At 49.5% G+C, this 27,068-nt stretch overlaps 1 long non-coding RNA gene across 2 annotated transcripts in view; it reads right to left on the bottom strand.

Annotated features, from left to right (window-relative positions):
• Positions 1-685: 685 nt before the first annotated feature.
• LOC116573307 overlaps positions 686-27,068 on the bottom strand; it is a 47,315-nt gene continuing 20,932 nt past the window's right edge. Inside the window, exons 5-7 of one of the 2 annotated variants that reach the window (XR_004278700.1) lie at positions 6,491-6,643; positions 4,014-4,168; positions 686-812 (exon numbers count right to left, since the gene is read on the bottom strand). This is a non-coding gene — a long non-coding RNA (uncharacterized LOC116573307). Of the gene's footprint in view, positions 813-4,013; positions 4,169-6,490; positions 6,644-23,916; positions 23,974-27,068 lie in introns of those variants that run through there. The other variant, XR_004278702.1, reaches the window with a different exon arrangement.

Genomic DNA, 27,068 nt, shown 5'->3' with positions numbered 1-27,068 from the left:
AGCGTTCGGGCTTCCAACGGATAGGGAATGGAGAGGGTTTCAGACTCCTACTTCTGAAACCCCAAAGAGGAGCCAGCCCCCTGCTTATATGAGATTCCAGTAGTTAATGTTGGAAGATAATGGATCATTGCTATTGTTTAAGTCTGTTAGAAAGAGATCAAGTCTCAGCTTGCCATGATGATATCCATGGGGGATGGTAAGTGGGGGGAGGGGGAGGGTGCAAAGGACCCACTCACACTGAGTGAGTGGTTTTGCACTTAGAGCTGGGATCAGATCTCCAGGAAAATGTCCAACTTCTTAGTGTACCTAATTCACACTTCCCCCCGCCCAGGAACATCAAAATATGTTTTATCATAAAAAAAAAAATGTCGACAGCAAAGAAGGAGATCTTAGTCTTAGCTAAAGGACAGCCTTGCAGACTGAGTCTACTGATTTATACCCACCAATTATCGTTCTTGGTTTTCTGGCTCTTTCTACCAGAACTGACATAGCTGTGAGTGGCAGCTGTCTGCCACTCTGCTGGATACCTCTGGAATCAGCGGTGGGTTTGCCACACAGGGTCAGAGAGAAAAAGAGGCATCCGATGGAGGCTATCTAGAGAGAAACCTCAAAACTGAGGGATGTCCCCCAAATGAAAACATGCAAAACTTACAGTGCACACATTTGTCCATTTCTTTCTTTAGGGAAAAATAAAAAAAAAAAAAAGACGAGCCAGTTTATCATTCCAAGGCAAGCAGGACCACGCAAGGATTTCGGGGCGTTTCACTCCCAGGGGCTTGTCCGTGCATCCTGGGTCATGGGGCCATGCGCTCCTAAAAGGGATGGTCAGGAGTTCCGGGCAGCCCCCTACGATCTCTCCATCGGACCCCCACCTCACTTCTTTATAACCAGTCAGTGAGTTCTGTTTCAGACATCTCCCCCAAAGGCCTGGTACAGGTTACAATGTTTGGCAAAGCTTATTTCCTGTCACCTACAGAAAACCAGTCACCATCACCACCAAATTCCCCTGCTCCACAAGGGGTGCTGATCACCATGTGCCCTCTCCCCAGGGTTCCAAGTCTGCCATCCCTTCTCCCAGGCCACACTCCCTGGTAGCATTTCTCAACCTGGAACACACCCCACAGCCACGACTCCCCTGGGGGTCTTACTGATAACAATTCTGACCGGTCTCCCAGTGATGCTGGTGCTCTTAGCCCATATTAGACATATTGTCAATGTCTAAGATTTAAAACCTAGAGCACATCCCACCCGAAAGCAGAGATATCCTCAACCCCTAGTTTTTCTTGGGCCAAGGGCTCCTTTGAACAGTGTTGCTGCACCAACCAGACTAGAACGTTCATGTGACCCCATGCTGAACCGCTAAGACACCCAGCATGACCAGACAGTGTTTCAGTCTTATTCCACACTTGCCTTACGTGTAACTAGGACCAAGTGTATACCACCGGGACTACCAGATACGGTGTCTGCCTCCTGCTGATGAGAGATCTGAGGAAAATCTAGCATCTGCTAATGAGGGTAGATCTGAAAATAACACAGGAGACTTGATATCTCTTTACACTGCCCTATGTAAGAGGATCTTTCTGAAGAATATTTTACTCTCTGCGTGCACATTTAAAATGTTATATTATCACATGCCACAGACACAAACCTACATAATGTGTTCATTGTCGAAATTTTTAAACAAAGAAATAATATGAACATATCAGAAATCATGCCTACTTTCACCATCTGCCTCTTTCCTGTGCATAAAAATCTTGAGGTCATAGAATACATGCTTTTACAGCATTCCTTCTTCGCTAACTTAATGTTTTGTCAGTATCATGGCCTCTTTGGAAATTAAGTAAATCTCCATTTGGGTGGCCACATAACATTCCATTACAAAGTACCAATTCACCTTTTTACCAAACAGTTAGGTTGCTTTCTTTGGTGGGGCCATAAAAAGGTCTCTTTTTAGGATATATCATTTGCTACATTTTATTCACTTCACCAAGCTTGAGCTTCTACAATGCGTTAGGTACTGATCATTTTCTTCGGATGACTTCCTAGAGCAGGAGATATTGAGCCAAATAGTAAGGAGACGCACACAGTAAATCACCCTCGAGAGAGCGGGTGACAATTTGACACACCCAGCAACAGCCCCAAGAGACCCTGGCTCACCCCCAGACCTTCAGATGCACTGAGTTTTATGAGTTTTTACATTTTAAAAACCATTTCAAGGGAGATCGTCACATACTTTGCCCGTGGCCATGTTTGCCTTCAGCCCAGCTGGGGATGCTCCACGAACCCCCCACCGTGTCCTCGGAGGCAGAAAGCTCTGTGCTCTCAAACTCACACTCCCGGAAGCAAGGTCTTGAGCCAGCCATGAACGAGTGAGGGGACAAAACCCAGAACCTTGTCATTGATTATTTAGCGCACGAAGAAGAAGAAAATGATCACAGGTGGCAATGGCAGATGTGCCCTGCCCGGGATACTTGGCAAAGCGTGGCTCACATTCGATCGCTGGTGCGATGGCTTCTAAGGTATCAGTTGTCCAAGCGACGCTCGCCGCCCCACCGCCCCACAGTGGCGCATCCCTGTCGTTCTTTCCTTCACTTCCTTCAGTCTCTCTTCTAAATGCTTCCATTGGTGACATCAATGGCAGATGCTGCGTGAAGCGAGATGCCTAAGTGAGGCTATAAAATTCTCTCAACAAACAATGCCAGCAATTAAATGTTTCAAAACAGAGCATCATAGTCATATCTCAAAATAGATGCATGACAACTTGAGAGATCACCGCTATAGATACCAAGTTTGGCGAGGAGCCCGAAACAGCTCTCATTCTAGGCACCAATTCAAAATGCTATTACTATTATTCTTAATTAGTGCATACTAATTACTTTCTAACTTTCTCTCTGCTTTTAAAAAAAAAAAAAAAAAAAAGAATCCCTTCTCTTCTCTCCTGGAGTTTCAAGGATACTCACTGACAGTCTAATTCGATAATGAAGGCACCTCATAGAAAAGGCAGCCTGCCCACCAGCCAGGCTCCTGCAAGATCCCGCCACTCCTAAGACGATCACCCCGGTGCTGAGGTTTGGGAAGACTCTGGCTCCAGGAAAGAAAGTCAGAAATTGCTATTAGGCTTCTCATACATCAAAAGCAACTTCATTTGCATTTTGCCACCACAAGGAGGATTAATAGGCAAATGGCGCATCATCTGCAGCCCAACTGAGTTGAAAGGTGGATAAACATCCCGTGCCGAAGCGAGAAGACAGATCAGGCTGTTCCAGCCAGGGCGCCAGACCGTCTACACCTCAGCAATGCTGATAGAATAGCAATGAAGACTGTAAACTGCAAGTCCCAGCCACTGTCACCCTTATGCATGTGATTAAGATTTTTCTCCCACCCAGAAAGCCTGCGCCTCACCAAGGAGATCTCGGGACCCCCGGTGAGATACTAAGCGGGAATGAAGGGGTGGGAATGAAATGGTATGAGCCCCTCTAGCAAGGTCAACTACAGGAGAGAAAGAGAAACCGGAACCACAAAAAATACAGATAACACACACACACACACACACACACACACACACACACACACACAACAGAGATATGGTACAAGAGCCCCCTGGAAAGTGTTCTGTTGGATGGGAGGGATTCCTTCTCTCGCTCTATCTGCTTTGTGTCCATGGTTCACACAGATCACATTTGGCTTGAATTCTCACAATCCTTGAATGGTTGGAATAAGGTCATTATTGTTCATTTGCTGGTGAAAGAACTGTAGGAAATCCCAGGAGCTCACAGGGCTGGGAAGGATCTGAGTTGAGCCCTCCCTGGTTTGTTCAACTGGACCCCAGGCTGCCCATCTGCATCCCGGACCCTCCCCCTTTCTTGGGCTGCTCTGGTTCTCTCGGTCCTCACACTCAGTCTAAGCTGGCTATTTAAAGCCGGTCTCCAACAGGAGAGGTGGGTCATGCTGGGTGGAGAGGATGGCATGTGATCGAAGCCTTGGCTTCCGCCTGGAGCCATTTTTATTCTTACCTGTGGCCACAGCCGAGCTCTTTCACAAGTGTGCTGCTGCTGATCTGTGGTGCTGGGCGAGTGGGGATGGAGGAAAAGTGTAATTTTCCCATCACCAGGGAGTCTCCTGCCCATCAGTAGTGGTGAGAAGTCTATATGTTGTACCGAATGTTTAACTAACATCATGAAACATGAGAATGAGAGAGAAGATAGTCAGCAGGGAATGTCCAACTTCCAACCATATCTGCGTTAGGTACAACTCTTCTGATCAGAAACAACAGAATATACAATAAAAATTGACGTAAGCCAAAACCAGAGATTATCTGTGTCATTTAGCAGAGGGTGCCGAGGTAGGGTGGCTGGACCAGGGCCTTGTTGATGCCACCAGGACACCTCTCTCAGTCCTCCCCTGGATTCTCTTGATTCTTTTGATTTTCAGCTTCCCCCACAGGATCCTGTTAGCTTCAGGACCACATCGTAGAAGAGAGAACACCTTGGTCTCTACCAACACCTTGACGGGGGTCCCATGAGTGAGTCTTGTTGGCCTTCCCCAACCTGACTCCAACTTCCAGATAAACTCTCACCACTGTTTTAGAGACTCGGACCCAACGAGTCAAGGAACCCAGCATAATCTCAGTACTTACTCTCGTGTTCTCCTGGTTTCCCCGGAAACACACACAAACACTCCAACATTAAATTAAATGTGAGACAGAGCCAAGTGTTGGCAAGGACGCAGAGCAAATGAAGCTATGAAAACACTGCACACGGGAGTGAACGTTAGTGCAGCCACTTTTAGAACAGGGTTTGGCAAGGTCTCTAAAATTAAAATACACCTACCCTATGACCCAGCAATTCCACCCAGAGGCCTATCCAAGAGCAATGAGTTTGTACGTCCAAAAAAGAACCATACAAGAATATCCAAGACAGTGCTGCTTATAATAGCCCCAAACTGGGAACAATCCAAGCATCTTTCAACAGGGCGATAATCAACCACGTCCTCCCTGAGAGAATGAGCTGCTGGTACACACAACAACAAGGCTGGGTCTCAGTTCTCATGTTGAAAAAGAGAAGCCAAACACAAAAGACTATACGTTGCATGAATCTATTCATATGAAAATCAAGAGCAAGAAAGTCTCATGGATGGTGGAAGAATTCTGCATTGTGACTCCCTCGGGGAGGAGGGCGCTAAGTGGGGATGAGAACAAAGAAAACCCTGGGGCTGCAAGTGTCCTACATCTTGATCTGCTGCAGACAGGCGCAAAACTTTGTCGGATTGTACGCTGAAGGTTAGCTGTCCCGTGTACACATTCCGTGGCATCCTCTCTACCTCCCTAACAGATTAAAATTCAAAGTTAGACTTGAAAATGATAATAATATAGAATAAAAATGTTGGTTGAAATCAGACGTCTGAGTGATTCTGAATATGGTTGTGTCGATGTGGTTATCCAAGCCATACTAAGACAAGGCCTAGGCAGGGAGCAGATAACCAAGGAATGCTCAGCGAGATATATGTAGTAATTCATGGGACAGTTTTTATTTTTCCAATGGGGGTCTCACGTTCAGGGTAACTCCTATAACCGCACAGGGTGATAAACCCCACTCACGGGGAAAGGAGATATTTTGCAGGCCCACAGGCAGAAATGGTATGGCGCAGGTCCTTTCTGGTGGCCTGGGGGCTGTCCTCTGTAAGGGAAGCCTGGTTCGAATCTGGATACACAAGAGGGAGTGAAAAGTAGTAAGGGTCCCACTATATGAACTTCCTGAAAGAGGAAGGAATCATTTTAAAGTCTAGAGAAAATGTCTCCGGGAGTCTTTGGTATAATGACGCAGTGTGGATAAGCACAGAGAGACGCCGCAAAGTCCCTGTGACTTTCACTTCTCCAGTGGCGTGCTGCATCACCTTGTGGCTGTCCACATCTCTAGCAAGAGGTTCGTCTAGTTGCCTGCAAGGAATTTCTAAGTGTGTCGACAGCCTGGTGTGAAGGGTATAAAGCTGACCACGTGTTAGCCATGCAAAGATGCCGTCTCATGTAGAAAACCATTCTCGAGGCCCGGGGCAACTGAGCTGCTCAGGCAACCCCCAGCCACCTCCCAAGTGGGCTGGGAAAACCATTCGGACTAAACGTCAATCACCTGTGCTCTGGCGACCCTCGTGCTTCCCACAGCACCCCCAACATGAGCCAACCTTCAGGGTCATAATCCGGTCCCAGCAAGTGCTCCACTCCAGGTGGCCCTGCTGCCCACCACACTCTTGGGGGTGGGGTGGCGAGCATGTGTGGCCCTCATCCACCACGGGGCTCTCAGACCTTCCTGCCCCTCTGTGGGGAAACCCTCCCTTTGCCCTTCGTGGCCACCTCCTTCCTGTCAGGCCTCAGCTGAATTCTCCTTCTCCAAAGTCCGATTCGGAGCAGACCCACCTGGATACCGGCTCACATAGCACAGGCTCTTTTCCTTTGTGGAACACGTCCTGAATAGCGTGGAGTTGTTGATGTGCTTACCGTCCTAGTCTCCGACTCCCAGATCGAACTCAGAAGGAAGGGGGCCACGCTGAGTGCAGCACAGGGTTCCCAACAGCAGCAGAAACAGCTAGTAACGGGATGGCACGTCACACAAGGACTGCAAACACATGGGTCACCGCTCCAGTCCGCTGCCTAGCAAGGAAGGGCTCATTAAAATGATAGGCGTAAAAATCAATTAGAAAATAAGTTTTAATCCTAAAACCCATGCTGATGAAGCCGTAGGAAAAGAGAAATGAACTCATTGCCGAGAATGGCAGGAAGCAGCAGAACACCTGTGGGCCCGTCACAATTATTTGGTACCAGGAATTAATACAAAATAAACAAAACCGCTTTTACAAAGATGTATGTTTCCCATGTTTTCGTAATAATTATAGATCAGAAATAGCCTTAGCTATGTAACAAAGAGGGAACTGTTACATCTAGCTCGCCAGCTGGGTAGAATGTCTGCAGCTGCTTGAAATGATGACACCTATCTTAGGGTCATAACAATTAGTTTTGATCATTGTTTCATGTTAAGAAACCATAGTAAACACAGTCTACAAAGCATATATGCTACCGTGCCTAGATCTACAAACAAGGAGTCTGAGCAACTCCAACAGGGGCATAAAGAACACCGACATGAACATCCGCGTGACGGAAGAGCAACATTCCCATTAACTTCTCCTTGAATGACAAATAAAGGAAGGTGAGTAGCTGAACATTCCGTCTGGGTCTCCATACCCAAAACCACTTGTCACCGATGATTACAGACGCCAACGGCTGCTCTCTCCGCCTGCTGCCCCAAACCCTGGTGTCTCTCCGTCTTTCCTCAGCTGCTTCTCTCTCCTGGGCCTCGTTCCACACCGCACCCACCCCACCCACAGAAGCCCTCCTTGGAGAGAGCCGGGCTCCAAAGGGACCCTTCAGATACCCTATCCTTGGAAGCTGGGCTCCTTTCTCTGGTTGTAACACCCGAGTAAGCCAACGGTTCCCCAGTCAAGAGACTCGCGTTGAACTCAACACAGTCTAGGTAAGACGGGGTTTTCCAGAACGTCCCTTGAGAATGCTTGAGAAGGTGACTTTCACTGCACACCAGCCTCCTCAGAGGCTCAGCTGAGACTGTGGTGCTCTTGGGTGTTTCCTCTGCAGCAGAGAAGCACAGTCTGGAGCTTTCGCTCTGCGGCTGACTCGCGTTTGACAACCCAGAACAAGGCATTTTTGGTTTTCCACATTTTTTTGCCTGTCAGTTGGCCCTCTCCCCACAGCAGATCAGGAAGAGACCATCTTGAAGTTCCATGTTTGACTCACATACCAGAGTTCTGTGGCTCTTCAAGCTGTTCACACAAAGATGGTTTCCACAGGGAAGAGGCAGACACGAGGGGTAGAACACGTACCCATACCCACACAACAGAAAATGACTGACTGTTTTGTGTTTTGAGTCCTTGGGTAGTTCTTTCTAGGGAGCTAAGCAGATTAGTCACCTAATTAGGAAGAGTGAAATTGGTCATGTCTTCATTTTTACAGTCCTTAAAGTCTGATCCGATCCCAGACCACTCCGGCGTCCACGCGCACCCGTGGGCTACAGGAGTCCGCCCGCTCGGTGATGGCAGCCCCTCCCCAGAGCCGCCCAAGCCCGCCCGACACTCTGCGGTTCCCGGAGCTGCGCATCACTCCTGCTGGGAGACAGACCCTCATCACTCGCAAGCTTCCTGAAGGCTCATTTAGGCCTTGGCAGGATGGTGGGTACAGAGCAGCTGTTTGCTCTGACTCTTTCCCATCATTTGACCAGTTTTTAATCCGCAACAATGCTTCCAAAATTGAAAAGGGAACCAGGTTGGATTCCCGACCGGAGCTGACCGAGTGTGGGGCTGGCTGGGCACATCACAGCAGGTGCCAGAATGAAGATGAATCTCCCTGGCCGCCTGCACTCCTGGCAGGGGGGGCAGCTCGGCTGCCAGGAGCCCTCCCTGCGAGGCGGGGAGGCCACCGGCCCGCACCCGGCACCACCCTGGGCAGGAACTAGGGACGCTTTGTCCTGACAAATCCAGACATCCCCTGACCCTCCCCAAGATATCCTCAGTGATCTGTCCAACATGAACAGACCATCTGAGACGCTGTATTAATAACTGAGAGGCACCGGCATGGGGGGCAGAGTTTCATCAAGATGCGGGAGCAGCCTGCCATTGGGGAATTCATGCAAATTTATATTCGTTTAGAATATTTCTTATGCGGGTGCCTGGGTGGCCCAGTTGGTTAAGCCATCGACTCTTGATTGTGGCTCAGGTCGTGATCTCGGGGACCTGGGATCGAGTCCCACATCGGGCCCTGCACTCAGCACAGAGTCCGCTCGCTCTGTCCCTCTGCTCCTCCTCCCGTTCTCTCTCTCTCAAATAAATAAGATCTTTAAAAAATAAAAAATAATTAAAAATAAAATGTCTCTTATGAGAATTGTGTCTAGGCATTCAGGCTTCTTCTTCTTCATTTATTTATTTTTTTAATCGTGGTAAAATATAATACCATAAAATTTGCCATCTTAACCACGTTTCAGTGTCCAGTTCGGTGGCATGAAGTACATTGTTGTGCAATCCACTCCACATCCATCCCTAAGACTCTTCATTCTGCAAAACCAAAACCTCATATGCCCGCCACACGAGGACTTCCTGTCCCCACGCCCCACCCTCCAGCCCTCCGCAGCCGCCATTCTTCTCTCTGTCCTTATGAGTTTGACGACTCCAGGAACCTCATGTAAGTAGAACTATACAATTTGTCCTTTTGTGAGTGGCTTATTTTACTGAGCATAATATCCTCAATTTCTATCTATGTTGTAGCATTTTTAAGAGTTTCCTTCCTTTTTTAAAAAAGAAGATTTTATTTATTTATCCAACCGAGAGTGAGAGAACACAAGCAGGCAGAGAGGCAGGCAGAGAGAGTGTGGGGGGGGGGGAAGCAGGCTCCCCACTGAGCAGAGAGCCCGATGCAGGGCTCGATCCCAGGACCCTGAGATCATACCCTCATACCCTGAGCCGAAGGCAGAGGCTTTAACCCCCTGAGCCACCCAGGTGCCCCTAATTTCCTTCCTTTTTAAAGCTGAATAATATTACATTGTATCTACACAGCCTCATTATATTTATTCATCCGTCTGTCGGTGGACACTGAAGTTGGTTCTATCTTTTGACTCTTATGAATAATGCTGCTGTGAACATAGTTGTACTAAAATCTGCTCAACCCCTGCTTTCAGTTCCTCCAGGTCTGTGTCCAGGAATGGAATTGCTCCATCATATAGTAATTGTGGTTTTTTAAAAAATTTATTGAGGAGCCACCATACCATTTTCCAAGCAACTGAACGGATTTACATCCCCACAAAAGGGTTTGCAGGACAAAAGGGTTCCCATTTATCTACATCCTCGCCAACACTTGTTGTTTTTGTTTTATTTTGCTTGGTTTTTATACAGTCACCATTGTAGCAGGTGTGAAGCCAGATCTCATTGTGGTCAGACTTCTTTTCACAAATCCAGAAAAAAAGGAAAAGGAGCATTCCTAGGTGTTCCATGGGTGAATTGCATCTGCCCAATGATAATAGGAACCACACCACAACCTCAAGAGCAGGGACTGCTCCTCACAGCTGCCTCCTCGGGCCTAGCACTAAAGCGGTCACTTTATACAGATGCCCTGGTGTCTAAGGGTTGAGGTGATGACTTGGTGACAGATGGAAGCCTAGGCCACTATGTAGCTAGGAGGTGACTGGATTAGGGAGCAAGGTGAGAGAGAGAAAAAGATGTCTCGAGAAGGCAGAGGGAAAGAAGGAATGAAAGAGGCCTTTGAAAGAGCCAGTCCTTGGAGAGAAGCATGGAAACTTTGATGTCATCCCGTGAGAGCTGGTGGAGGGTCCTCCTCGTTAATTAGCGTCCGCGTGCATATGGAGCTCAGGAGGACTGCTCACGAGCCCAGCCAAGACCGCTAGCTCAGCAAGTCGTCTGGAACAGAAGCCAGCTTGGCGGAGCCGCACGCCGAGAGCAGGTCATGGGTCACCTTTTGCTAAATAAGAACCGAAGAATGCGCCCTATTAATGAGATGCCACCCATAACAGACACCGTGCAATTAAACCAGGAGAAGCCAAACGCAGGAATTAAAGAGAACAGATGAAAACGGGCGGTGGAGGGAGAGAGAGAGGCAAACAATAGTGGAGCCAAACTCCTGGAGGATGGAGGGACACGCTAGGATCGCAGATGTGCGGAAGGCAACGTCCGCTCCATATGATTTTTCCATGAGTTTCTTTGACTCCCTTTTTAACTCTTCCACCAGCTGTGAATCCTGCCACGCAGATGGGCTGACACCACTTTCCTGATGCTCCCGGCACTATCCTGTCCTGTCTTGCATTCCTGACATTTGGATCGATGGGCAGACACGGAGCACTCGACTGCCTCTTTCCATCCCCTGAGTGGGTGTGGCAGTGACCACAGGCCACGCCCCCGCAGCTGTGCCCTGGGCCTTGACCAGCTGTCAGGCCCTGACCAACACCACCCCCATTTGTCACCAGCCAGGACGGGCCGTTTCTCCAGCAAGTGATATTCTGCCCCCACCCTTTCCACAGGTCAAAATAGTGAATGGATTCCATCCAACTATCAGAGGCAATTCCTTTTCTTGGAACATTCTGAAAGCCTCAGGACGCCGGGTTCATGTGTCCCGTCTTCACTATCAGCTGGCGAATGGATGAAACCCACCAGCCATCTGGGACATTGTGCAGGATCCCCCAACTTAGAAAAGCCTGCTCTCCTGTCTGTCTTGAAATTCTTGATAATTATATAACAAGGGCTCAGAAATTCACACAGCAGATCTTGCTAAGAATTTCTAACATTTTCCAAAATTAACTGAGCTCTGGGCAAGGGCAATTCCTCTCCCTCTTGAAGGGGCTCTTCCTCCCTGTCTTCCTTCTTTCCTACTAATCTCGCTCCGGTTCTGTGCACAGCACCCATGCGTCAGTGCGCAAAACCAGACAACGCGAAAATAGGTTTAGCATATTCCCTGTCTTTCTTTGTTAACTTAAAGTGAGAGTTTGTGTGTGGAAAGGAAGAGAGAATCCCGTTATTTAACTATATAGAGAAAAAAACATGATCTGTAAGGACATGTCCATCTAAGGGGGGCAGAAACAGCCTCAGAAGAAGACACACGTATGGGGCACCTGGATGGTGCAGTCGGTTGAGCGTCCGACTCTTGATTTTGCCTCAGGTCATGATCTCAGGGTCATGGGATCGAGCCCCATGTCAGACTCCAAACTCAAGGGGGGTCTTCTTGAGATTCTCTCCCTCTCCCTTTGCCCCTCTCCCTGCTTATGCATCTTTAAGAAAAAAAAAAGACATGTTTGGTAGCCCATACCTATGATGATTAGGTAGATTCCTGAGGATAACTGTCTCTGAAATTTTAAAAATTACTATGTTCAGATGACTCTTACTGGCTCTCAGATTGTCCTCATTCTTCAACTGATTTTTACAGACAACGATCATTGTTTGATGTACACTGTTAAAAATAAGTACAATACATACAAACTAAATGAATGAAAAGAACAGATCATACCCAGAGATAAGCAATGTTGGCGCATCACATTCACGATGTAAATCCCTGCTGAGTCTCCTCTATATACTCAACACACTTTTACATATTGGATACCAAAGCATCATGATGGGGTTCATGGAACTTGCATTTCAGTGTGGGAACTCATCAGGGCATGAACACCAAGCCATAAGGCAATCCACTCCAAATGCTCTGACGAAGAGCATGCAGAGAGAGACAGGGCAGCACTCTAAAACTGGTGGTCTGGGGAAGGTATCTCCGATAAAGTGACACTGAGCAAGGGGTTGAGGCGATAAGCAAGATTCAGCAGAAACATCACATGCAAAGGGCCTGTGGTAGAACACACCAGGTTGTCTGAGGATGATTCCAAGCCAGAGGGTCCAGAGCACAGTGAGCCAAAGGGGGAGGTGGTAGAAGGTGAGGTCTGTCCAAGAGGCAGCAGGGCCAGGGCTGTGTGAGGCGCTGCCTTTTATTCTCAGAGAGAAAGGAAAGTGCTGCCAGAGCAGGACATGGTATGATGTAAAAAGTAAAGAGACAATCACAGTAATAGCTAACAATACCTGGAGTGCTTACGATGCACCAGGGTCTGTGGCATAGGGTTAGAACGTCCATCAAAGAATTTGTAAAGTCCCTCCACCAAGAGGTAAAGGCTATTAAGACACTTCAATCATTGTACAAACACCTACATATAGATATAAATTAACACATTTTAATATATGCAGAGAAATATTTATGATTCCTGTATGTAATATATATATTTAATCATGGCTATTTTGTGTCATATATAAAAATAAATGTATATGTAAGTATTAGTTTTATATATGTATATATTTAATCCTATATGTGGGATTAAAGGAATATATATAAATATGTATGTAATGAGCATTATAAATGGGTAAGTATAAATATACACTTATAAGTGTACCTTACTGAGTACACACACACAATGAGCAGTACACACACTTACAGTTAATATCCAAGGCCGAATGAGTTTACACCCACTTACTCCTCACACTGAGGTGTAAACTGAGGCACGGAGGAGCATGCCGAGTCACACAAATGGAAAGTGGAGCTTGAGCAGCCTGGCCGGGAGCCCAGCTTTTACCCCCACAGCATGGGGCATCCAGCAGTGGGGGGGTGGGGGCATGCTGAGCAGGGCTGGGGGAGCCAGAGGTGCCAGAGCACAGAGCGGGGAGCCCTGGGGAGGTGGTCCTGGTCAGAGGAGCCGGTGCAAAGCTACCAGCCCTGGGACCTCTGCTGTGTACGTGCGTGCTTACAGAGGCAGCAGTGAGTCGTGCCCTGGCACCATCCCATAAATGGCCTTTAAAACAGAACTGCCTCTGGGACGACTTCCCAAGTGCCTAAACATCACTCGACCACACTAGATTTAAAGCTTTTTACAGTGAGGCAAGTTTTATTCAAACTAAGTCTTCATGTTGGTTAAAAAAAAAAAAAAAATCAAGAAGATAGTTCCCACAGCTTCTCTCCTGCCAGCCTTGAAGGGGTTCCCCAGGGAACCCCCCCAAGAGTTGCCAGGAACACAGATTGAGAATCGCTGATTTTTGGCAATACAATGTTTGCTTTGACATGAACGATGAAGTTGTTTCCAATGCTTCATTGTCAAGCATTGCAACAAACACCTATGAGCCCGCTCCATGGTGGGCTTGGTGATGCTCCTAGAGTAAACTCTTCACCTGCCATCACACAGGCAATTGCAGGGTCAAGAGTATATCCATTTTTAAGGTGTTTGGGACATATTGTCAAAGTCATGCCCCAGACATGCTGTATTCATTAACATTTCTTCCAGGTCTTCGAGACTAGCAATTTCTAGTCTCTCTCTCTCTCTCTCTCTCTCTTTCTCTCACACACACACACACACACACACACACACACACACTTCATTTGTATTCATTTTAAAGATGACAAAGCTTGCCGTGATATGACTTACCGCAGTAGAAGTAAAGTATTTTATCTCCTGCCCGGTCCATTTGTGGTTTTCATTTTCTTTATGACCTGTTTACCATCTATTATTCTATGAACATCTTTTTATTTTTCTCATGAATTTGTTTACTTTTTAATAAAATATATGTTAGGTACTGAAGCTTCTATTTATTCTATAGGTAGCTCAGGTCCCCCCAAGTTCTCACTTGCTGTTCAGCTTCATACATGGTATTTGAGACCATGTGGGGGGAGATGTTTGATATTTAGTCAAGCCTACAGTGGTGCCTTTTGGGACATCTACCTTTGGTGTCTTACATAGAAAGTTTGTCCCCACCCCCAGATTGTATAAATTGTACACATTTTGTATATAATGTATAAATTAATTTTGTATACAATGTAGTGGTTAGTACATTGTATAAATTGTGCTCCTCTAGTCTCTTTAGTACTTTCGGCCGGGGCGGGGGTAATATTTTTACATCTAACCTTTACCCTCATCTTTGGCTGATTTTCAGTGTGTTTGGAAGCAGGGGTGAGGGTTCTTGCCCCTTTCCATGCCTTCTCTCCTTCCTGGCCTTGCATCACTGACTATGATGTTGCTGTGGTTTTTCTTATGTGGTGTTTATCATGTTAACGTTATTTGCTTTTGTTCCTAGTTTGAATGTTTCATCATGAAAATATCGGATTTTGTCACATGCTTATTCTGCCTCAATTGAAATACCATGTGAGTTTTTTTTTCCTTCATTCTGTGGATGTGGTATATCACACTGACTGATTTCTGCATGTTGAATCATCCTTGACTTCCAGAAGTAAATCCCATTTGGTCATGGCGTATAATCCTTTTAATATGCTGCTGGATTTGATTTGTGAGTATTTCGTCAAGAAATTTGGCATCAACATTTTATTTCTGGTAGAGACTTGGTCTGGCTCTGGTATCAGAACAATGTTGGCCTCATCTGATAAGTTAGGAAGTGTTCTCTCCCCTCCAAATTTTGGGAAAGTTTTCAGAAGAATTGATATTAGCGCTTCTTTAAATGTTTGATAAAATTTACCAGTGAAATCATTAGATCTAGGGTCTTTCTTCCATGGGAGACTTTTGGTTTCTGGTTCAATCTCCCTGTGAGTTGTAGGTCTGTTCAGAGTTTCTATTTCTTTGTGATTTGGTTTTGGTAGGTTTTGTGTTTCTAGGAATTTGTCTGTTTCATCTAGTTTGTCCAATCTTTGGTGTTCACTTGTTCACAGTCTGCTCCTCTAATGCTCTGTATTTCTTTAGAATAGGTAGTTATACACCATTTTCATTTCTGACTCTAATAACTTGAGCCTTTTCTTTTTTTCCAATCTATCTAGCTAAACGTTTGTCAAATTTGTCAATCTTTTCAAGGACTTAAATTCTATTTCATTAATTCTCTCTATTGTGTTTTTATTTCATTTATCTCTGCTCTAATTTTTATGATTTCCTTCCTTCTGCTAGTTTTGGGTTTGCTAAGTGCCTTTTAATCATGTGAATATTTCACACAGATATACTTAAAGCTTACCGCATGATTGCCTTGCAAATATTTTATTTTACTGTCTTGGAGTTAACACAGAGTCTCATTGTCAAATTCACCTCCTTCCTAAGTAGCAAATACCTTCTCTCTTACAAACAGAAACCTTAAAGAATCTACTGTGTCTAACTTGTATCAAATGGCTTCAACGGAAGAATATACTTAAAGCAAACAAAACATCTGGCTCATTCAGAGTTTTGTTCTTTCCTTCCACTGCTCTCCTTTAAGGGAGTAGCCGCCAGCAAGGTCACCCCCAGGACCCTCACCTTCCTTGACTGTTGCCCCGGTTTGGTGGGTCGAGCTCTACCCACAGGATCTGAGGCACCAGCTCCACTCCACCAATCGGTGTTCAGTCCCACTCAATAGGCAAACATTTTGAGCAGCATGTGTATGATCTGGAGGTCACTTTGGCACACATCCCCCCCCCCCAGATCTGCACATGCATTGATCAGAAGTGTGTGGGTGTGCAGGCTAACCCAGTTCCCAATTGTCCAGAAATTATAATTTCTGTAATTCTTTTGTAATTATCCCAGCATAGAAATCGTGTTTTATCTGGCTCAACATCAGCTCCGTTCCCCTGGTGACAGAAGAGGTAAAAATGAGCCTAAAGGGCAGATTTCTCAACCCTCAGCCTGCCCCACCTGGCCGCATCCCCCCCCAAACCCCCGCGAACAGGTGGCCCAAGTTGTTGTAATGGCTCCCGGATTCTGCGCGCAGCCCAGTGGCTGAAACCCAGCCAACGGCACTATCTATTTTAGTAACCTGCCCTTTCGCAGCTTCCAGCTTCTCTCCCAGCTCCCCGAAGTATAGACTTTTCACTGTGCCTGTTGTGCCACGGACTTATTTCAAAAAGACAACCAGGCCAGGTTAAATCCATTTTGTAACAAGGTAAAAATCACTGCTCTCTGTTAAGACTCTTTGCCTTCTTCTGTGGCCAACATCAGGAGAAAGGGAGGCAGAGGCTGGGAAGCAAGGAGGCAAATGAAAGGACCGGCCTATTTCTAGAAGTCAGACTCACAAGCTGCTGTTTCTGCCCGCACCTGTCATCCGCAGGCTGAGTCATTTGCCTGGGGAGTTTCACAGGAGAGCAGCAAAGCTCTGTGTTCTGCTGATGGGCTGCCGAGAGCCCCTCCTCTCCAGACACCTGTAAGGGGCCCTAGAAGGCCACGGTGTGGTCACATGAGGCTCTGTGAAGGCTGACACTTGCTAGCACAAATGTGTGTTTAATTTATTATGTGACCACTTCAGTTGGATTGCAGATATCGGGCGAATGGCTGGCTGGATTTGCATACCTTATATTTACAACTGGCAGATAAAAAACTCCTCTGAGGTAGGGACTGCGGGTGCATCCATTAATAAATCACTAGCAGAGGAAGGAAAAATCAGAAAGATTTTCAAGGCTCATATTAGAAATAATTACGCTCAGAAATATAAAAGCAAAGCTATATGGGGAGATGACCGCCAAGCCCTCGGGATTCCTGGTTCTCTTCCCTGTGTGATGGCAGAGGGGTCCTCCCCCTCTTTACCACCCCAAGGGACTGATGGTCGGCGGGGGCAGCGAGGGGGTGGGAGGAGGGACTGTGGGACGGACACATTCAAACGGCAGCCCCCAAAATGGGGACCGCTCACCCAACAGGTCACGTGGCAGATGGTATTCTGCAGGTGCCTGTGGCGTCTGCTGGCCTGGCCCCCCAGATGACCTGGGGGTGGCCCCAGGGGGATGGACCAGGGGAGAGATGCCTGTGCTTCCAAAGGCCACTCATAGAGCTGCTATAAAGGATCCGGGGAAGGCGGCCCTACGGAGAGTGAAACCAACTGCACCTCTCCCTACAGTCTCCGTCCGGACTCGAGGCAGGGAGGCAGCCGGCCTTCGGAAAGATCCACGTTCCCTTTCCAAGCATCGTGGGCCCATGCCCAGCCCCATGCCGGACACTCCCTGTGTTGAGAAGCTGGGGGAGAGGCAGCAGCCATAGGCTGAGCAATAAGTAGTTCCTTGACCTTGAAGAAGACTCTTTGCGGCCCTGGGCACAGAGGTTTGGGGCTCAAGTTCAGAGCTGGGAGCGGAACAGCCGACCGCAGTGTCCAGCCTCAGTCCCTGCCAGTGGTTCAGCTGTGCTTCTGGCCCTTCTTAGGTCTTTTTCTCTCTACATCTAGGCTTTCCCAGCTAAATTCTTTGAGCTGAACTGGGTCAGAAGAAATGACACGGGAAGAGGGTAACAAAGTGAAGACACATTCACTAAGGGCCCCACGGAGTCCATTTCAACTCTTGGGACGTGGGGTTTTACCTGCTTCCCATATGGGCATTCTTATCTGTTACATAGAACATACTCTACATGATCATACAGACCAGACCCAAGAAGGTCATAACTCAACCAGGGACAAGGAAAACCAAGACAAACTCTAGAAAATCCAAGCAGCCTTACACAGCTAGGCATGCGGGCTCTTCAGTGTTCATGGGGAGACGGTTCTCTTCAACAGGTTTCTAGGACCCCCACCGGTTCCTGGGGTCCTGACTGTGGGACACACAACAACACACGATAAAACCCCAGCTTCCTTTCTTTGGGAGTAGAAGCCATGAAAACACAATCCTACCCCTGGAAGAGTGAAGTTAGAAGGCAAGTAACTTGGTTTTCCTTCTTGGTTTTAGACCAGCTGCTGACACAGGAAGAAGGTTGAAGTCCCCTGACCAACCCCGCTGTCAGGATGACAGACCTCGAGTACTTTTAGCCCCTCTGATTCGCAGACGGGAAAGGCTGCTCTGTCATGGAGCCCAAGGCTGTCACCCCCTAGCTGTAATTTCTGGGATTCCCTCTTAGGTTGATTTTAAAATTAAAAAACGGAACTGTAGGTCGCCCAGTCCCCAGGACTCTGATCAGAGTCTTCCCGTTCTCGCCTTGAGCCCAAGTTCACCAGTATGGTGTGTATTCTCCTCCCCAAGGACACTCAGGTGAGAAGTTGCTTGTCCATAAAGTCTAAACACTTTCTTTTTCATCTATTTGCTCTCTTTCTCAAATCTTAAATCCTGCAGATCGTACCCATACGTGATACTCGCTCTGCACCCCTCCCCCCCATGTCCAGAGAAAAAAGCAGAGCTGTGCACAAACGAGGTGCGGCACCAGGGTCAAGTGGAAGGAAGGAGCTTTGCCACCAGCACCAAGTGTGGGGACTGCCCAGGAAGAGCGGGACCGGCGGGAGAAGCTGATGCCACAGGAAATGGCAGCAGAGAGTGAAGAGTCTTCTATTGGTGGTGAACCAGTGAGTAAGGGGCATGCAGGAGACTCGCCACAGTACCCCACCCCAGCCATGTCCTACCAGACTTAACATCTCTCTGACGGCCCTGCCCTCCAACGGCGCTGTCCCTCCGGACTGCTTCTTCCCTCCCCAACCCCCTAACGCATGACCCGTCCGAGGCCCATAGGTCTCTCTCACATCTACCCCTTCTCTATGTGTCTGTGGAGCCAGCAGGAGGCCAAGCCACCAGCATGGCATGCTGTCTTTTTGAAACGGTCCCCAGCTGAGCCCGCACTGTTACTTGGGGCCAGCCTCTGCATCATGCTCCACTCTATGGCCAAAAGGACCTTTCTACAGCTCAGGTGGCTAGATTCAGCAAATAAAAACTCAGAGTGTTCTGTTACATTACAATTTCAGACAGATCGTGAATATTTTTTAGTGTAAGTATGTCTCACGCACATACTGCCCAAGAATTTCCCTCCTAGGTGTAAACCCAAGACAAACACAGACAGTTTCCATACAAACACTCGTATATAAATGTTTGTAGCAGCATTATCCATAATGGACAAACATCGGAATCAACGCAAATGCCTACCAACAGAGGAGTGAATACACGTGACGTGGTACACCCGTACAATGGGCCATTACTCAGAGACACACACGCGTGTAACATGACTGAATCTTGAAAATGGTACACTGAGCTGAAAAAAACAGTTACAAAAGACCACATAGTATGTGGAAGTCCAGACTACAGAGATCTATAGAGAAAGAGAAATTAGTGGTTGCTCTGGACTGGATTCGGGTTGGCAGGGCTGGGAAGACGGACAAATGTTGGCTAAGGGTACATGTTCCTTTGGGATTTCTTAGGCAAAGAATATTTTCTCAAATCATCTGTGGCAATGGCTGCACAAGTGTGACTTTTCCAAACACATTGAAGTCCCAGGTGACATGACTGGATGGCAGGCTATGTGAATTCTATCTCAGCAAAGCGGTGTTGGAGTGGAGGCAGACTTCGTCCCATGAAATATATGGCGTATCTTAAACTAAAAATACGTTTCCTCCCATCGGAATATCCCATTTACTGGGCGTCCGGCATTTACTTGGCAACCCTGCTTACATAGCAGACAGCAGATCCTGTCCCTCTCTTGCCTGGATGTTTTTGAGGACCTGCTTTGTAATGGAAAAGAATTCACAGCCCTTAAAAATCTTCAAGACCAGGGATGACCTTGCCACCACCCTCCCTCTCACTGGCCCTCAGGCACCATCCTTCTCCCTGTGCCCCAAACAGGGCTGCGGGTCAGTGTTTCAGGCTAGAAGGGCTCTTCGTGGACTCAGCGTCTTTGCTGCAGGTGGTTCCGTCCCTGCAGTGCCTACCCCCACCGGCGCAGACCGCGTGCCGTGCTGGGGATCCCTTATGTTCTTCCCGTGAAGGTTCTGGTGAACGAAGGTGCCAGAGGTGATTAACAAAAAGAAATAGAGGGAGCATCACGGTGAAATCTTCTAACCTGAAATGATCATCGTTAAGTCCTGATGTCGAGGCTCTGTCTCCTGATACAGTGTTTATCCGGCAGCTTTCGGGTGGGTTTGGCATGAATCACAGATTCCGGCCTTCCTTTGGGGGCTACGCATTCCCAGTGTGCAGGCTGCTGTCCCTGTCCCTGATGGACCCCATTGTCATTCTCCATCCCAGCACCCTCCGGGGTGACCGCTGCATGGATCCTGCACCCCCGCCCCCCCAGGTGAAGACACCATCACACCCTTGCCCTGGCCCCCCTCACACCCCTGCTCCCCACACAGGTGCTGTGCGCCCTCGAACGGCTCATACTCCTGGAGTCCTGGAACAGGGTCCGACACTCTGGAAGTGTTTGCTTCCAGCAAACAGCCGCTCTGGAAGTGTTTGCTGTTACAAGAGGGCGAGGTCAATAGATACTTTCTAAGCAAAATTCCTGAGAAATGGGGAAGCTGAGTTGGCCCCCATCGCCAGCCGTAGGAAGCAGCAGGTGGAAGCCACCCTCAGGGAGGGAGAACGGGCAGGGCTGGAGGCTCTGAGGCAGGTGCCTCATGGGTTCCATCATGAAGCTTCACGGTCAGCCCGGGAGCACCAAGCCAGGCTCGGTCTGAGAGCATCGCGCCACCATCGCGCCTCCCACGTCTCGCCAACCTTGGCCAACACGGGAGAGCTCTCTGTCTACACTCCCCGGGTTTCTCCTGTAGACGGACGTCGGGAGCGAGCACAGAGCTCCAGGATCCGAGCCGCTCTGCTTGTACACACTCACCCGTCCACAGCTGCACCTACGTTTCTTCTAGATTGTCCTACTTCAGACCATGAAATGATAGACCACTCCAGTTTGTGGGTCTCATAAATCCAAGGAGAAGAGACCACATGTTAACCTTCACTTCATCAAGAGGCCCAAAGTAATGCTTATCCTCAGATCTCCTCTATGAAATGTGCCAAGTTCTATCTTGATGCCTCTACTTAAATCATTCCATGCTTGAGAGAGAAAAACCTTCGCACAATAGAAAAATTGGTGGAATTTTTTTCTTAAAATGTGAGAACGTTCAAAAATAAAACCGTCACCAAGTAATGCACGAGCAGGAAGAGCACAGAGCTGACACTTCTCGAAACCCCTCACCAGATCCCTCTCCGCATCGCGCCCCACCCGGCCCCGAGCACACAGCGCCCTCCCCACGAGAGATAAGGTGGGAATCAACATTAAGTCCATCCACAGGAGACCTATGAAAAACTACACTAGAAAAAAAAAAAATCCTCCGTATTAGAATTATTAGAGCTCTTCACACTTTCTTCAAGGTTAGGAATTTCATTTCCAATGACCCATTTCGTTTTCTTTTAATCACTTTTTGGATAGAAGGTCACCAGAACTTTGAAAATTTAAACACACACACAGAGACACACAACAACAAATTTCTGTATGAGTGGCTCCTCTCAGAAAGGGTCCAAGGTAACCTGCCATCGCTAAAGCTCACAGAGACGCTTGGTCCCGGAGAAAGGATACACCACGGCGTGGAAAACGGAGCAGCCCAGGGTGGGAGACGTCTCCGCGTCCCTTCTTCTTTCGTGAGCTTTTGTTCAAATAATATCCCATCGTGGGGCCTTGGTGGGTTGTTAGAGGCACCATCGAGCATTTCATGGAGCCTAAGAGAGAGAAGCAAAGTTGCCTTTGAAACGGGGATGTGAGTAAAGTCTGGACCGGGGATAGTGACAATGGCTTGGAGCACGAAGTAAACATCCCAAAGCAAACTCCTCCACGTGGGACCCGTTCGGCCACGAAGCCACGAAGGAGGAGCCCGTGCACGAAGTGACCCTGAGAGGAAGAGGATGTTCTCCCCCTCGTCCCGGGTGTTCGCCCGCTTCCGAGCGAGGAGGACCCGGAGGCAGGACCAGGGTCCGCCCACAGCATTTATAACGCACCGTCGGTGAGAATTTAGAATGGCTAGTTGTGGTTCTGAGAAAAAGGCAACATAATTCTTCCTTGAAGGTACCTGACAATGATCACTTTTTACCTTGCTGGGGTTTTTTCTTCCAAATTGCAACCATGATGGCAAATTTCCAGAAGTAGTGGGGTAGGGGGACGTCTGACCCAGGAGAGGAGGGGGAGCTGCTGTGGGAATTTCCGAAGGGGCCCACTGGACCCCTGATGAGGGACTGGGAGCGAGAGCTGCTTATGCCACCACTGCCACGGACCAGGAGGACCATGTGCCTTGTGACCTTGGTGTCGGGAAGGACGCTGTGCACCTGTGTGGGGCCCTTCCCTCTCCAGCGCCCCACACTGCCGCGGGGGGCCCAGAGCTCCAGCATCCTTAGTTCATGGCCCCCCAGCAGGCAGGACGGTTTAAGCCGGTATCTCCCCCCACCCCCGGTGTAAACAGAATACTTAATTTTCTTTTTTAATCATCACATTTGAGCCAGAGGCGTGCACGTTTCCAAGCACTCAGTCACTGAAAGATGTGGAAGACAAGGCTTGAGGCGTTTAGAAGCTTTTCAAAATTAAGTCTTTTCATTTTCCTTCCGTCATCCTTACCTGGGGTTTCCTGTCACCACTGATCCATGGGAAACTGGGAAATTGTTGGAGCCGATGAAACACCCCAAACGCTCATTCGTTATCCTCAGGAAAGTGATCGAGCAGCGAATGGCAAAGGGGCCCCGATAATCTTCCGAGTGGCCATTTGTAGAAAATCCGGGGGCAATCCATTTTTTTAAAATTCTCTTCCTTTAATGAGTTGAAAATATCGAATATTCAAGCTGAGGGAACAGCAATCGTAATGAAGGCAGGATGGATGGCGAGGCCAAGGTCGCGGCAGATTGCTGCTCTCGCGCCCTCCCACGTCGAGGGTTCACGCTGCCCCTCCAGACTCATCTCCTGCCTCCACTCCGGGCCGTCCAGCGCACGGTGCCTCATTTGTTACAACATAAAAGTCTCCTTAATATTTTTTATCATTTCACATCACAGGCACGTAATGACACCCATAGGAACAACCTGTCCGCCCGTGTATGTTTTTAGCATCGCCAGCGTCTCCTCCAATTCTGTGAAGCTGGGAATGAGCCTTCACCTGCTGAGTAGAAGGGACAAATCACTCACTGGTTGTCACCCCCTTCTGGCCCCATTGGTGGCTACGGCTCGATGTGGCTCAGCCTCTGTAACGGGGTCAGGCTCTGCGTGGGGTTGGGGCCAGCCCTGTGCAGTGTGCGCAGCAAGGCCGGGCACCCGTCCTCTGAGAATCTCGGTAACGCAAGCCCTCCAGCCTCATCAACCCCAAAGTTTTACAAGTTGGGGGCCCACCCAAGTATTGTCGCCAAGCAGGAAGTCCTATACAATACTTCCCCTGAAGAAGAGAAGCCCGCATAGTCCCAGCACCTTTCTAGTCATTTTCATAGATGCCCTCAAAGATTTTGTTTTTCGTTTTGTTTCTGGTTTTGTTTTTATTTTCCTTAAGCCTCTTTTGCTTAAGGTAACAAAAGTGCTGGGGCTCTCCTGGGATTTTGATGCTCAGTGATTTTGCAGCGTTGCTGCGGTCGCTATGAGCTCCCACCACCTGGGTTGTCTGGGCCACCCAAAGTGCGTCTCCGGAGATGCACTTTGTCACTCACCATTTTGAGACCCACTGGCTCCCACTTATCTTCTGTTCCACAGTTTTCACGAGAGCTGCACGCGACACTGTCTCTCGCGGGACATGGCAGGCAGCCTCTGGGCCACCAAAGCAGTTCTCAGCCTGGGCACTTCCATCCCTTCCTCCGATGGCCACTCTGGCAAGGCATTTCAACCGGGCTAAGTGGCCCTCCGGATGCAGAGAACATCCTTTCACATCGGAGAGCTTTCCCTCGAACAGACCGGTGCCCACCCCTCACCTGCCCCAGCCTGGCTGTCCGGGTGAACCTCGGATGCCTCCCAGCCCATGGCTTTGTTCCAGGGACACACACACCAAACGCCACTCCTGGTTTGGCCCCTGCCTCGAAGAGGATCCGCGTACCCCTTCCAGATAGGGACTCGGGAGAGAGAGAGGAGAACGGCGCACAGGAAGGAGACTGATCAAGGCCGCGAATGATGGCTCCTGCCGCCTTACAGACAACAGTGCCTGAAAACGGGAAGCAGGACATGACTCGTTTCTCCTACAAAAATGTTGCCAGGAGTCAGGTATGACTATGACAGAAATGATCAAATCGCAGGTTTTTAAAAAAAAAAAAGAGTGTCACGATTAACCAAATAAGCTTGGAGAAGGCCTGGTTCCCACCTTCCTTCCCCAGGCCCTCCCACCCAAGGAGGTACCGAACTTGCTCTCCGGAAGGGGTGAAAACAGGGAAGAGCGACAGAAGCAAGATACGGAGAAACACATAAAGCACGCAAGACCACAGGCACATAAAACACATCAGAATAAATCTGTCATATTACTATATTTACTTCTTTGTCCCTCTTCTGCCAGCTGCCTGGGCCATAAATCTCCCCTGGAGGAAGGGGAGGTGGGAGCGCAGGTAACATATCCTGAGATTTCAAACATAAATATGGAGTTGTGGGGGCAGGCAGGCAGCCGGGAAGGCATCGGCTCCTTTGATAAGTTAATACGCCCTCATAGCATAAGGCACCGGGAGCCTGACATTTGAATCATTTATGGCTTGGGGGGGAGATGGCGGCAAGCAGCCTTATTTTTTTCTGGAAAAGAACCCACATGTCTTTATAAGCAGTGAGAGTGTCATTGATGGCGCTTGGGAGCCTTTCCATTTCGGCCATAAACCATGGGTTTGGGAGCCAGGCCATTTCTGTCGAGGACCGGGCCGGCCGCCCCGAGCTCTCTGCGCCCGAGGCCCGCCGCCCACCTCAGCCCAGCACCGTCAAGGTCATGGCAAGGCCCGGCGGCACCGGCGCGGCCCACTTCCTTCCTGCGCATCAGGTGGCCGCAGTCTCGGCAGGGCGGGGAGTCCGGAGGGTCCTGGGAGGCACAGTCACTATATTCAGGGGCTGAAACCCACTGGCCGGGATCGTCTCCAAACCCTCCCGTGGGTCAGTTCATTCCCGCGGAGGGGGAGGCCCGGCCCGGCCCGGAGTGGAATCTTTGAGACGTGGCCAACCTGACTGCGCTGCTAACACGAACCCCCTCCCTGCGCGGGTGCCGGAGCGATTCTGTCTCCACACCACCTCCAGCCCCAGCAGTGTTTACGCCACCCTCCACCGGACCTTCCCGGAGCGCCGGATACGAGCCCAGCCCGGGACCCGCACGCCGCCCCCTGCCCCCGTCGTGCACACAAACCATGGCAGCCGCTGCGCCACATCTGCGGGTGTGGGGGGCCAGAAGGCACAGGGAGGCGGAGGGCTGTGGCGAGCGGCGGCTGTGGCAAACTGGATCCTCTTCCCCTGAAGTCTATGTCAGGGGTCAGCCTCGGGGCTGGGGGCCTGAACCCAGCCCTCCGCCACGGCACGCCGGGAGCAAAGTGAAGAGAACGGGGTGGGGTTCAGCACGCTGGCCAGCGCCCGTGCTCCCCGGGTTTCTGTCTCCCTGCATCGCCCTGACAGCCACCTGTTGCCCCGGTAGCGCAGCTCGCCCGTCGTGCCCCTCCGCGCACTACCAGAAGTTCATCTCCTCAGTGGCTGCATCTGTCCCCAAATTCTGCAGGCACCTGCCTCCCCTCCAGGCCAGTGGGTTCTCGCTTCCAGGGGTGTGGGTCTGAGGAAGCCAGCTCCTCGCTTGCCCTCCGCCTGCCCTCTGCCTCCAATGCTGAGATGCTGCCTGCTCCTCCCGCTCCGAGGCAGCCTAGACATCCTGCAGCCAGGGGGCTTCTTCCCCCACGTGCCTCTGACCACTCATGGCACTGCACAGCGTGCCCCTCTGCCACCTGCAGCAGCCCTCAGCCTGCCCGTCCCAGACCAACCCCTGCCCTCTGGTTCACACTTGTTCCAGGCCACTCCCTCCTCTCTGACCACAGACACTGGGCCTGTTGCACCGGCCAGCACACACAACTTGGCTCTCACTCCCGCTTCCTCCATGGCATTGGCTCTGACAGCAAGGCCACCTTCCTGCTGGGACTTCTCCTCTGGCTTCAAGATAGGATCCTCCTCGTGGGACTTCCCTAGATTCTTCTCAACACGAGGCCTCGCCTCTCCAAGTGTGCCCCAGGCTCCAGCAGGGAGCTCTAGGAAATGCAGAGTTCACCCCCTTCCCCAGACACACCAAGTCCGAGTCTGCATTTTAGCAGGATTCCCTGGTGGTCTGAGCACACAGTAAATTCTAGAAAGGGCTATCTTAGGGCAGCACCTCCAGCCTTAGATAATCACAGACATCGCCTGGGGCATCAGGAGGTCCCCTCCCCCAGAGGGAGAGAGGGTGATCCTTGCCTGGTGCCTTGGAGGTTCTCACCCCCCTCTCCCTGCACAGCCTGCTCCCAGGTCCCCAGGGTTTCACCAGCCCCCCTGCCGGCTGACGCTCAGACACCTGCTTCTGCAGCTCAGACCTGTCTCTCAAATTCCATCTATTCAACTGTATCAGTGTCCTGGGGCTACCAGTTGGGTTGCTGAAAACAGGAGAAATTCGTCTCACAGTTCTGGAGGCCAGAAGTCAGAAATCAAGGAGCTGATAAGGCTGCTTCCTCCCAGCTCAGCTCCCGGCGGCTGCCAGCCATCCTCGAAGTGGCTCCAGTCCCCGCATCCGTGATCACGTCGTGTTCTCCCTGGGTCTGTCTGCAGGTCTCCCTTCCTTTCCTCTTACAAAGCCGCCGGTCACTAGTCCCAGGTCCCTCCTGCCCAGGACAATGTCATCTTAACTTGATTGCCTCTACAATGACCCTGTTTTCA

Source organism: Mustela erminea, chromosome 14 (genome assembly GCF_009829155.1).
Source record: "Mustela erminea isolate mMusErm1 chromosome 14, mMusErm1.Pri, whole genome shotgun sequence".
Taxonomy (NCBI): domain Eukaryota; kingdom Metazoa; phylum Chordata; class Mammalia; order Carnivora; family Mustelidae; genus Mustela; species Mustela erminea.
Note: the sequence above shows the minus strand (reverse complement) of the source record. Positions and strands in the feature narration are given on the sequence as shown.